The sequence below is a fragment of the Pseudopipra pipra genome, chromosome 5 (assembly GCF_036250125.1).
Source record: "Pseudopipra pipra isolate bDixPip1 chromosome 5, bDixPip1.hap1, whole genome shotgun sequence".
Taxonomy (NCBI): domain Eukaryota; kingdom Metazoa; phylum Chordata; class Aves; order Passeriformes; family Pipridae; genus Pseudopipra; species Pseudopipra pipra.
Window position 1 is genome coordinate 3,101,600 of NC_087553.1, and position 12,615 is coordinate 3,114,214.

Sequence of the window (12,615 nt, forward strand, 5' to 3'; positions counted from 1 at the left end):
GTGCTTAAGAGTTTGGACCAAGGACTACTGGTCTAGACAGTCACCCTTTCTTATCTGTAGTTTGGTTAATATCCAACCAGTGAATAAACAAAGCCATGCGCCTGGTAGGGATTTTTATTTGATGTTTTTATTTGATGAGGGAATCATTAGCAAGTGTCTGCCTTTCCAAGGCCTCTCTTACCTGCAAAGCCACTTTTGGATTGTGATAAGGATGCATTTGTGTATCTTGCTTAACAAAATGCCTCCTGCACCCACCTCTTGGGTGGTCAAAGGTACTAAACAGCCCCCAGGTTGGCGATGCTTTAAATACCTGTTTCTGAAGGACAGAGCAATCTACCATGGGAGAGGTTCTGACAAACAGCCCATTGCCCTTTCTTCCAACCTTCGAAGGAGAACAGGCAGAAGGATGCTGAGATTCTATTTGTTGCATTGATAGAAGAACACAGTCTGGTTTTGTAAAGGTTTCACTGGCTGATGTGCTTTATATTGCTTTGCTAATTCACTTTTCACTTTGAAAGGCGGGAAAGGGAACTTCACCACCAGTGTTTTACAAAAGACCTGGGGTTAACAGGTGTTAGTGACCAACTATTGAACTGCTTTGTTTGTGTGGCATCAGATAGCTTATATGAGATAGAGCTCCATTTTCTTTAAAATCCACATAGTTTCACATATGCCTAAAATACGATCTAAATTCAAGTTTATAATTAACAAACAAAGCCCTTCCTAAATGAGAAAAAACCCATAAAACATTGTCCCAGCGAGTAAGTGACTCCTGGGGTTCTTTATCCACACAGTTCTTACTGATCTCCTTTCTTATTGCTTCTTATCCTTCCAAAATAAGTCAAGATTTTCATATGTTTTGTGGTTTCGTGAGCCTTCTTTCCCTCTCCAGAATCTGATTTTTTCTTTTTTACCAGCTCCGTAAATGGAAATTTCCTTTCTCCAGTTTTCTTGTCTTTGGGCATGGAAGCCAGCACCTAAGCACACTATGTCTTAACAAAAATTCCCTGTAACAGGATGTTTTGCAACTTCCAAAGGCTTCCAGGAACAGCCAGTTAAACGTGAGGACGTGTTTATTGCTCTCTAATAACATATAAACTGCTTAAAGTGACATAATTCTTTATAGAAGCCAGTTCATATATGGAGTATCAGGATGTCCCATGGATTTTCTCCCGATTCAGAGTTTCTTTTAGTTCCACTCAACAAATATCAAGCACTAAAGCTACCAAGGCAATAGCTTAGTCTATATTTCACTGCCTGCATTAGAGCAAATGTTCAGTGTTGTCTATAACCAAAGCAAACTTCATCCTCTGGCCAATAATTATCATCACAAGGAAAATATTCAGGAGGATTTTCTAAGATGTGTTAAAGACACAGAGTTAAATTTTAAATGAAGGCTATAGAAATGCAAGACTTCATTAAGGCTAAAGAAAAAAAAAAAGACAGATGAGACAAAATAGGATCTTTGCTTTTGGAACCTGAAAGTTAAAAAAGACTCCAAAAAGCTTAAAAAAACACAGAAAAAAAAATCCTAGCACTTTACATCATGCTCTAACATGCAATTTTTCTTGGAATAGCAAAGTAAATTGAGTGTTTTCAATCAAGAGTAAGAACCATTCATGATCTCCTACAATTCCTTTTCGTACACCTGTGATTCCATCCTTTATAATGCATGAGTAGGAGATTGAAGTGCTAAACTAATTCTCCCCAGAGAAAAAAAGAAGCATGCAAGCCTAAACAAGGCTCTTTTCCTAGTTAACATTTACATCCCTGTTATCTGCAAAATAGGACTTTCACTCTGTTAATTACCTGTGCAACGACAAGTCAGGTTACTGACAGGAAAGAGTGTGTAATAATTGCACAGTAAACTCAAATAGGTACTTTCCAACCTCCTCCCTAAAAAAGTCACAGATTTCCAAACAGATTGTGAAGATGATACACTTCCATTATAAAAACTGGAGTTTTTATCCAGTTTACACACCTTGTGTGTGTGTCTTAGTACGGAAATGTTATATTTCTTGAGGAAGTTTGCAAAACACAAGGTCCAGTTTTGCCTGTTTTGTTCCCAAATAATAGTATCGCTCCTTTTTAGCTCAGATACTTGATACCAGCTGGTGAGAAAGGAAATTCTCGGACATCCTACCAGAGATTCTGATGTACTTGGATTCTGCACAGCACCAGAGCACAAAACCACGCAGCAGCACAAGCAGCCACGGCTGCTCCAGTGCTTGGGGTGAAATCTTTTTTTAAAAGGCAGGAGTACGACGTGTGGAGCTGCCACTTCAGCTCCTGCCCTACCACTGCACAGCACCACAAAGCAGAATTAAAAAGGTGAGGTTCGTTTCCCAAGGTTCAGCCCAGAGTTAGGTCTGTAATTTGAAATAGGCGCCACTCACGCAGCGACAAAGCTGAAGTGGGAGCTGCCAAAGGTTAATCTTTCCTGCGGGATTTCTACCCCAGCTCTGCTTGGCCGGAGTTGCCCTTTGGCTGAGGAGGATAATGAGACTATTAAGCAGTTTGGCTTTGTTTTGCAGGCTGTGGAAACCCTAAATGCCTCCAGGGAGAGGACCTCAGTAAGAGGAGAAGCTGCTATTAGCATCTGCAGTCAAGCAGTGTAGCCAGAGAGAGCACCCGCCTCCCCAAGGATAAGGAGCCTTGCATCCTGTGTTTCACACTGCTCAGCCCGGGCAGCACCTCGGAGGGTGCTGGAGGTCCTCTGGAAACGCTGGAGAAGTTGGAGTCCTTAAATTAAGTTTGATTGAGTTAAAGTGAGCAAAGATTACTTCATCTGTGTGCACAGAAAATACTTCTCTTCGCGCCCCCCCTCCTGTATTAAATCTAACAAAAATTGTCCTGAAATACATTTTTAGTGAAAAGCAAATCAGAAAGGCTAGAATAATAAATATTTCGTGCCTGCCATAAAATCAAAGCACATTACTTGCAGAGTGTATAACAAATGTTTTGAAAAGAGCTAAGTCAGGCTTAGTGGCCAAATGCAAACAAGGTCTGGGCAATACATCCAGCATTGCTCCATCTGGCATTCAAATCTCAGCTGTCCCCAGCCCAGCTGTGACTGCAGGCTGAGTACCAACCCACTGCCTGGCAGGAACTAACAAAAAATATTCCTTTCCAGAATGTCTGCCCTCAATAATATTGGATATTAAGTGGTTTCTTTTGTGTGTGGTTTTTTTTTTTTTTTTTTACATTTTCTACTACTGAATGCTGAACAACAGCCTGACTGGAATAACATGATTTAGAGGATTATATCCTTCTTCAGTCTCAGAGGAGAAGAATTCCTGCACTTTTGCATGAGCATGTGAAAGCCCACAGGGAAAGAGAGAGGCTGTGGAGAGGGACAGCCCTGACAGATAATACACAGTCAGCTCAAACCACATCAACAGGTCACCAGTAATCACCTGATTACAGAAATTTTCATTCATCACCACATATAATTGCATCTCTGGGGCTTGTGTTGTATCATCTTGTTTACAGTCCTCTTTTTTGGACAAAATCTGGCTCCCAACCCCATACTCCTGTATTGAAGGTGAGTGCCACATGGGTGATGGCAGGATGGTTAATACTGGGAGGTTTTCTGGCCCTCACTCATGAGCTGTTCTGCATGTGGGTCAGATCAGAGGTGTAGGCTGTCCCCCGGGGCAGGTTTAGTAATTTATGGGAAGGTTTGCAGAGCCAAGTCGTTGCAAGGGCTTTGCTGAGTTCATCCTCATTAGCCCCAGGCCCTGTCAGGTGCACAGCCTTTGTCATTCACCTTAGTCCACATCTGCCTCTGAAACAGGTTCTCACTCATTCCTCCTGCCACAGGCACTGGTAGTGTGTGTAAAATCCCCTCCCCTAGTGGAAGGACTAGTCCTAATGGTGTTAAATGGCTCACTCAAAAGGAATCCTCTCTTGCTGCCGTGTTGCCACAGCATTGCTCCTCCCAATTATTTTTGCACACTTGGCAGGTTTAGCCATCTACCTGGAATTGGCACAGCAGCATCAAAATCAAAAGGAATAAAGAAGTACCAATAAGCTTTTCGCAATGCCAGCGTGTGCCAGCCAGAGATATTAAATCAAAAGCCCAAGTTGCTTCTCCATCTTCCTCCTCTGTGCCACTTAGGTGTTTATCCCAGCCACAGGCAATCCTGGAGCTGATTTCACCTCACTAAACCTCACCATGCCCAAGGGCAAAGGCTGTATTTTTCTAATTGACTTCTGGAAGCCAATCCACCTTAGAGCTGAATGAGGGACAGTAAATCTGCTCATCCACTTTGTGCAGACAGGGTACATCAGTGTGAAACCTTGAGTCAAGGATGTTGGCCAGAATTCACCTTGCCAAATGCGTGTTCATGCTGGAGGCCATCACGTTCAGGCTCAGGTCCATCAGGCAGTCCAGGTGTTCTGGCATCCTCAACTCCTAAATGGGTTTGGGACGTTTAAATGTTAGAAAGCTCCAAGAGCTGTCTCATCCATGCAGGAAATCACAGAGCACAGGGAGCACTTGTTCTCCATATCCTTCATGGGCCAGTGCCACAGCCCAGATACCACTGTGTGATCACCTATCTCCACCCATATGTACACATACACAGCCTGCATGGAAAAGAGCAGCTGTTCTTCCACAGGGAGCCACAGGCTGGGAGAAAACTGCCATTGCTGCTGGCACTGGGGTTGTGCTGCAAAGAACTTGGTCCTGGTTCCTTTAGACAACTCCAGGATTGTCACCTCAGCAGGTCCAGCACAGCCCTCACGTGCTGACAATGAAGCTCCAGAGAGCTCAGTGAAATGCAAATGTAGCTGGTTCAAAAAGAAAATGAAATTCAGAGGGTTTGCACAGGAAACAGTCTGGGGGTGGGGAAGGGAGACTGAATGCCTTTCATTGAAATGCAAAAGAGGAAATTTTCTTTCCCAGGAAGAGCAAAAACCCCCCTCGGGGCGATAATTTCGTTAAGGTAGCAGGACAGGAGCCCGTAGCAACACCAATACTAACTTGGTCCTGAGAAACTGTGCAAGTTAAATCATCCCCCGTGTTTTCCACAGCGCAACACTTTCTGCTTTTGTCGTCACTGCTGGTTTTGAATACAAGGGGGGAGAAAAAGTCTGTCAGTGAGAGTAGAAATGATGCAAACAGGAGTTCATCCAGACTGATACCAGCGTGTCCCAAGCACATGGAGTAATCACCCGTTGGCTGGAGTCATTCATCTCTTCAGCTGCCTGTGCTGTGCTGCTTCTTGGTGGCTGAACCTCTTGCATACAAAACCGACAAATGCAGGGGCCCCAGCTGCAGAGCACATGGGTGGATGCTTCATAGACAACACTCTTGCCTTCCTTAGAAGCTTTTTTAGCTTTGTCAGGCTGTGCTCGAGTGGATTCATCATATCCAGCTGTATTGGGTTAAGGCTAGAATGAGAAAAAAGTAGGAATGGGTTTGACAGGCAGAAACAAAAGCTTTGGCTTAGTCTGAAAAGGAGAGATGCTGGTTCAACCAGCAGAGAGTGTTTGCTGGCAGGGGGAGCAGCTCAGAGGAATGTGCCTTGGAGAGGCTCTGAATTCAGCAGGAACCAATGGTCTGCACTGGCACGTGTGCCAGCGGTGGAGGCACAACTCCTGTCGCCGGCTCTTGCGGGGTTATTTCTCACCGAGCGCTTGTGCTTCTCTTTCAGACTCACTTGGCCTCCAGCCACTGCTGTTGGAGAACTAATTGGCAACAGGGCCTAACAAATCAGCCTTTCCTCCTGGTTCTCATTCCCAACGTTTTGTTTTACCCCTGCCCCGACCACCCTCCTGTGCAGCACTGACATGGCACAATCCCCTGTCCTGATTCAGCCTGCCCCAGCTAAAGAACAAAGGCACAAGCTGTGTGGGCAATGGGGTTTTTTACTAATTGACAAACTAGTAAATTTTTTTTCCAAGGTCTCCTTTGTTCTTCCCAGTCACTCAGTTTCTGTTTCCACCACATGCTTCTGTCTCTGTGTGTGTGTGTGTGCCAGCCCAAACCTTCTCTGTCCCATCCCTGTAGTGGCACCATTGCTGTCCTGTGGTGACAGGAGGGACAAAGTCTGCCCATTCCTTCATTCCAGCTTGTTCTGATGACCATCTAAGCAATGCAGGCTGCAGAAGGATTGAAGTCTGTTTTCCAAAATGTCTCTATTCTATGGATTCTTTAATAGCTATGAAGAAAGCAAGCTCATCAATTTTCCATGTCAGAAGGAAGCATGAAAAATTCTCTTCTGGTGCTTATTCACTGAATGTGCAGAAAGTCAGTGGCTGTAAGAACCCAACTCCTCTCTCACGTGCTTCTGAAACTGCCTGAGAGTTACTCAGTAGTTCTCAAGAGATGACAGAGCCACAGTCACACACAGGCAGAGCCTGTAAAAAAGATCAGACTGGGAGCTGTGTTGCCTTTTAGGAGACATGGTGGAAAATAAACCAAGCATCCTTGGAGAGGAGGATGAAAGCTTTTTGTCTTCCCAACTCCAATCCAGAGGGCTAATGGGAGGAGGTTGGTACCCTGCTCTGTTTGAGGAGAGAGGTATTTGGCTAAATAGCTTCAGCCCTGGTTTTCTGTTGACTCCAAAAAGCATAGCAATTACAGCCATCCCATAAAGTGCTGGAGATAAAGGCTATCTCCAGTATAAAGAGTGATGATGTTTCTGGGTAGTCCTTGTTCACAAAGCAGAGAGGAATAGCTAAGCGAACTCCCTATAGACTTTGGGGAAACACAAAAGCACTTCAGACTTTGTATGCTGAGAAAAGGCTCCTGGAAAAATTTTAAACTAACCTTTCTTCAGCTGTTTGCTTTCATAGAAACATCTATGAGTTTCCGTGTGAAAAAAAAAATCAAGAAGTAAATTTAAAATATTTTTTTACCCAGCTTTCACTTTATATAGGGGAAGAAATCAATCCAACTGCAGCAGGTCTAACTTATGTAAGATGCCTTGATTGGAGAAATTAAAATATGATGACATTCCATTCTCTATCTTTTCTTTTCACCGCTACTGTCTTTCATGTATATTTTAGGCTCTCATTCTGCCCTGAAAAAGATGCAGTTACAAAAACCTGAGTCTACATATGGTTTCTGTGTGTCCATGTACCTGGAACAACCCCTCGAAAAGAAATGTCAGCTGTAAGAAATTCATAATTGGGGTTACATATTTCTGGGTTATTAATACTTTTGGACACTCTATTTTAAGAACACAGTACATGAATAGACAGTGCTGTCTTCTAAACACTTGATAATTTCTATTCCTTTTTTAAATCCTTTCACTGGATTCACTGAATCCAGGCTCTAGAGAGGAAAAGCACTGCTTTCTGCAGTTAATTGTTTTGTCTTGAATTTCCTTGTTTAAATTCCTCAGAGCACACTTGTGCCTGACTGGCAGAATATCTAAATGAATGGCCCCTGGCAAAATACAAATATCTGACATATTAGGGGACAAGTTATTTTAACTGTGAAAACAAGCAAACACCTGTCTAAACATTACTGCAACTGTTTTAAAGAAGTAAATATAAGAGTGACTAGATCTGAAATCACAGAATATTCTGAGTTGGAAGGGACACACAAGGATCATCGAGTCCAACTCTTAATGAATGGCCCATACAGGGATCGAACCCACGAACTTGGTGTTATTAGCACCACGTTGTAATATTTTTTATTTGTTAAAGAAATGCCTTTGTATTCAATTTTAAGGAACAGCCATAATAAGCCTTGCCAGCATCAACATTTCCTCTCCACAGGGAAAAGTTTCAAAAGACTCTTGTTTTGGCCAGCTTGTGTAGCCTTTATCAGCTCTGATTACTTTGCAAGCCATCCCACTGAGGTAAATGGAACCAAATAAGGATAAGATGCTACTCAAGCTAAAGAAGTTTACAAGCCCCTGAGACAACAAAGTTTCAAAAATGGGACCTTTGCCCTTGTGAGCCAAGGAAGATGGATTTACCTTCCAGAGGGGTTAGGTTATGCAGGCACTGCTTGTTTGTGTTAGTGAGCAGTTCCCTTCCCTTCCCTTCCCTTTTATTTGTCTGCTTTGCTATACCATGAAATGCAGTGCAAATAAATAATGACAGAGGCTGTCACTCACAATGCTAATCATGCATTAAACACCTCAGAGGTCCTGCGGTTTTGCTTCATGGTAGCAATCTTGCTTTCTTTTGGCAGCAAATCCAATCACACATAAATTATAAACCCCTGGGCCTTGGCACAACCTTTACAGCCCCTTTTATGTTGCTGCTTGGTCCTGCTGTCTCAAGGATGGTTAACCCTAGCTGGAGCCATTTATTTGCTGTTGGTTTACGTGTTTGCTGTAAAAAGTTCTCTTCCCTCTATAAGAGATCTCAAGTTCCAACTCTAAGTTTGTGCTTTTGGACCACAGAGTTTACAAAATACATTTTTTCCTGGGTTTATGTTCTTCTGCATCTAGTGGATAGACACAATTAAAGACAAGCCCCCCACATTTTCAGACAGTACCTGTATATGATATGAAAAATACTTGGAGCCACGAGGAAAATGAAAGAGCAGTCAATGCTTAGGTAAGGTTTCCTGAGCAAATGGGGCAGCCAAGATAGGCAGGGTGGAGGGAGGTGCAATACATTGTGAGACACCATGATGTAATACTGCTTGTGCCTGGCTAGATAACATATTTATCCCTTCAGAACACAAACCAGAAAGTTCTCATCAAAGACAGATTCCAAGAAACCATCCAGCTGTATGGTTCTGATCTTCATCTTCCACCTGAAGGAAACAATAGATAAGAACAAGCTGTGCCATCTCCACTGTGGTTTTCAATCTTCAAACCAGTTGGGAAAGGGGTAAGAATGATCAGGAGGCTCTGCATGCTCTGAGTGGGAGTGGCAGCAATACAGGGCTTATATGAAACTCAGTAGGAAAGCACCCTTTATTTCCTGACCCAGATACCAGGAATAGGCAAGGGCTGTACCAGGGCCAGTGAGGGCAGCACAATGCCAGTGTCAGAGATACAGACATAATAAGTCAAACAATAACAATAATAATAATTAAACAACCTCAGTGACTCCTGACACATGTACTTCACAACTGCTTTGTAAAGAGATGTTGTTACCTTTCTGCTGGAGATAGAAACATCAACGACCTTTGGCAGCACCAAATCCTATCTTATAAGACATTTTACCAGTGAAGAAGCACACTGGTCTAAATAGCATAAAGTTCTCAGAAGCAGTACCTCTGAGGCCCTTAACAGCCAGGAGCACCTGGATTTTCTCTTTTTCTATTTCTATGATAGCACTAGAGCCATTTTTCATCCTGAAGTGCCTTCAGTTCTCTAAGGACTGGCCAGCCCGGGTTTACACAGCACTCTTTGCAGGGGGTCCACTGAGTCTTACTCATATGGTAACTCAATCTGATTTCATTTTTTTACGTCTGCTAACAAGACCATGACAGGATTCATCATAGCTGCAAGCCAGGCTTCCAGCACCAGAGGGAACCTGAGCTGGAGGTGGTGTTCCTAGACCCACTCATTTCCCTTTGTTAGCCTGGGCACTCACTGCTGTTTAATGGCATGGCCCTGCTGCTATAAATACACAGGCAGTCACTTGACCTTGGCAGTTACTTTGGTAAAATAATTCTCCTTTGAAGCTGCCAGGGGTTCAATAGGAGCACGTGTCCTGCCGTCCCCACAGCCCAGAGCTCTGCTGGAATGAGTGACCTTCACCTGGCCCTGAAGGTGCAGCCTGGTGGTTGCCTTATGCTGAGCTAAGAAGGGCCAGTACCAAAACAGTGACCCCCACATCCTCTTTTTCCCCTGCTACCTGTCCCTACTCACTTTTCTTGTGTCACTGAGCAGACTGAAAATCAACTGTTTGGTTTTTTCCCCCTCCAACAATTCAATCCACTTTCAGAGTGAAGGGAAGGAACACACACTTTTAGGATTCAATATATTTTTCTTCATGGCACACCTCTGGATTAGAACAGATGAATCAAAATAACTTCACTTTTTCCTTTTACTGTAACATGACTAGACAACCATAAACCTATGCTTTGTAGATGAGAAAAACCCCATCATCAAAGTTTGTATCCACCTCTCCTGTATTTCTCCACCAAGAGGTTTTCTAAGCCAACTGACCAGAACCCTTTAAAATCTCACCCCTACAGGCACTTCATCCTTTCATCCTGTATTTTAGGATTAGCCAAATTGCCCTCAGGAATCACATCACATATCAGGTGCTGATATTTTGCCATTATTATCTGTAAGTTTCTGTATATTCTCCATTCTACAGATCAACAGTTCACTACTGAGCAAGCCCAGGATGGCCTCTGCCACATCAGGTTTCAAAATCATGGTGTCAGCCTCATGCCCAACAGATCTTTCAAGGAGGTGCTTTCCTTTGCCCATGAACCATCCATGGGAGCAAAGGTTGCCCAATCCCAGGGCCCACAGGCATTTTTCATGGCAAAAATAAGTAGAAGAGGACTGGGATCTTTATTTTTGAATTTTTTTTTCTGCATTACTTTAATAGCTAACACCTTTAAAATGATATTTATGTAATATTACGGTTCACAAAGGGCACGCTAAAAGGCAACTCAGAAGTTGCCCAGAAGTCACAACTGTATTTTTTTGTCATTTACTACACCAAAAATAAAGCAGAGCCCAGGTCAATTTGATCCTGAGATCAGCCCAGTTGATTGGAGCCTGGTGCTAATAACACCAAGGCTGTGGGTTCACCCCCTGTATGGGCCATTCACTTAAGAGTTGGACTTGAAGACCCTTGTGGGTCCCTTCCAAATCAGAATATTCTGTGATTTTTAGAAGTGCTGCTGCTACAGCTAAAATCAAATTGAAGTTTGTCAAAGTACTGCACTGTACCAGTAGAATTTATTATTGGAATAACAGAATTATGCTATAGTAGAACAGTTCTCTAACTACACATACCAAACACACACGCACTAGATATCAAAGGTGCAAAGAGTAACAGCAATAAGCACTTGAGGAAGATAATAATCCATGCTCATGCAGGTCCTTCAGCTGCTATTTGGAACTCGGGTCAGCAATTACCTTGTACAAACATGGACAGATGTCAAGCTCCTTCATTACATGAAGCAACAAAAAAAGGACGAGGGGCTGCAAACATCATCTTAGTGTGCTTCCTATCACAGGGCAAGGCAATTTAATTGTGTTTTGTACAATAATGAAACAAGAGAAAGTGGAATGTAATCACTTCTGTGTATTTACTTGATCTGAAAGGTAAGAACCACGCCCCCAAGTAGATACAACAGCTGCAATGGCATTGAACATCACTTGTGAAATAACAGGTGCAGGCACAACACAATTGGAAATGCATTAAGCAGCATCACACAGCCAGTAATTTCAATCAGGAATAGGTTTGCAGAAGTGAGTGACTACGAGGTGCATCAGCTGTATGGAGGAAAAGTAAACAATAAGTTTAGGACATCACATAATTTTAAAGGGCTTTTAATTTACTCACAGATGTAGAAATAAATGGATATGACAGTCACTAAAGATAGCAATGAGTAGAGCAACAATTTGTAACTACAGGGATGATCTGGAAGAAAATGGGGGGGGGGTGATACCTATCACATAATGTTCACTAATTTTTGTCTTCAGCTCTATGAACTTTTCAAAACAGCTTGGATAAGGGCCTCCATCTTTCAGGCATAGAACCAGCCCAACCAGGCAGAGCAGTCATAGTTATAAAAGTGAAGTTATAAAAGGACATGACAATCCATCATCACACAAAATACAGTTTTTAGGTGCTTTGAGGATAGCTTTCATATATTTTAAACTTTCAAAATGAACCACTTCTCATTGCACTTTTGTAGCCAAAAGCCCCTGCCGTCTAACATGCACCCTTTTAAATTTATTAATTTCAATTACTATTCCGAGTGCTGATCAATAAAACTGAAATCCAGGCAGGGTAAATTTCTGCCTGCTTTTCTTAAGGTGCTAGAAAGCAAATCAACAGACTTGCAGAGAGCCTCTCATATGTCTCAGCATTAGCTGGCAAGTTTACAATGACATGGAGGTTTCAGGAACACAAACTAAATACACACAGTACATCTCTGGCATGAGGTAAAAAATTGTGGTGCTTATCTAGGCAGTGTTAGCTGATACCACTGCTGGGGCTGATTCAAGACAATTCACAGTTTATGGGCATGAAGAAGAGTTGGAATTAGTAAGAAGAGTTGGAATTACAACACTGGGCACAGAAAGAGGTATTCGCAGAGATTAAATTTAGCTGATCCTCATTCCCAGCTCCTTCTGTAGCCTGGAAATGTAAGCTTCTCTAGAAGGCAGCTCAGAGCACGAGCTGAATTTAGGTTCGAGTTACAGGAGAGGCAGACAGCTAATTTAGTGTTCCCCAGCCACAACACAGTGTCCTTGTGCCTGCTCATGCTGCTTCCTGAGCTGCCTCTGGTATTTGCTGGGCACTTCACTGAACCCAGCTGGTTGGCTGATGGACAGCAAGCTACTTCAAGGAAATAAAAGTGATAGTCTTCCACTGCTTTAATGAGCTGAACTGGCTCAGGAAGAGACTGGCTCAAGGCTGACTTGTAAAACTGAGGAACAGTTCATGAGGAACAGTTTCCATGTCTTAATTTCTTTGCTCAGAAGAGAGGAGCATCAA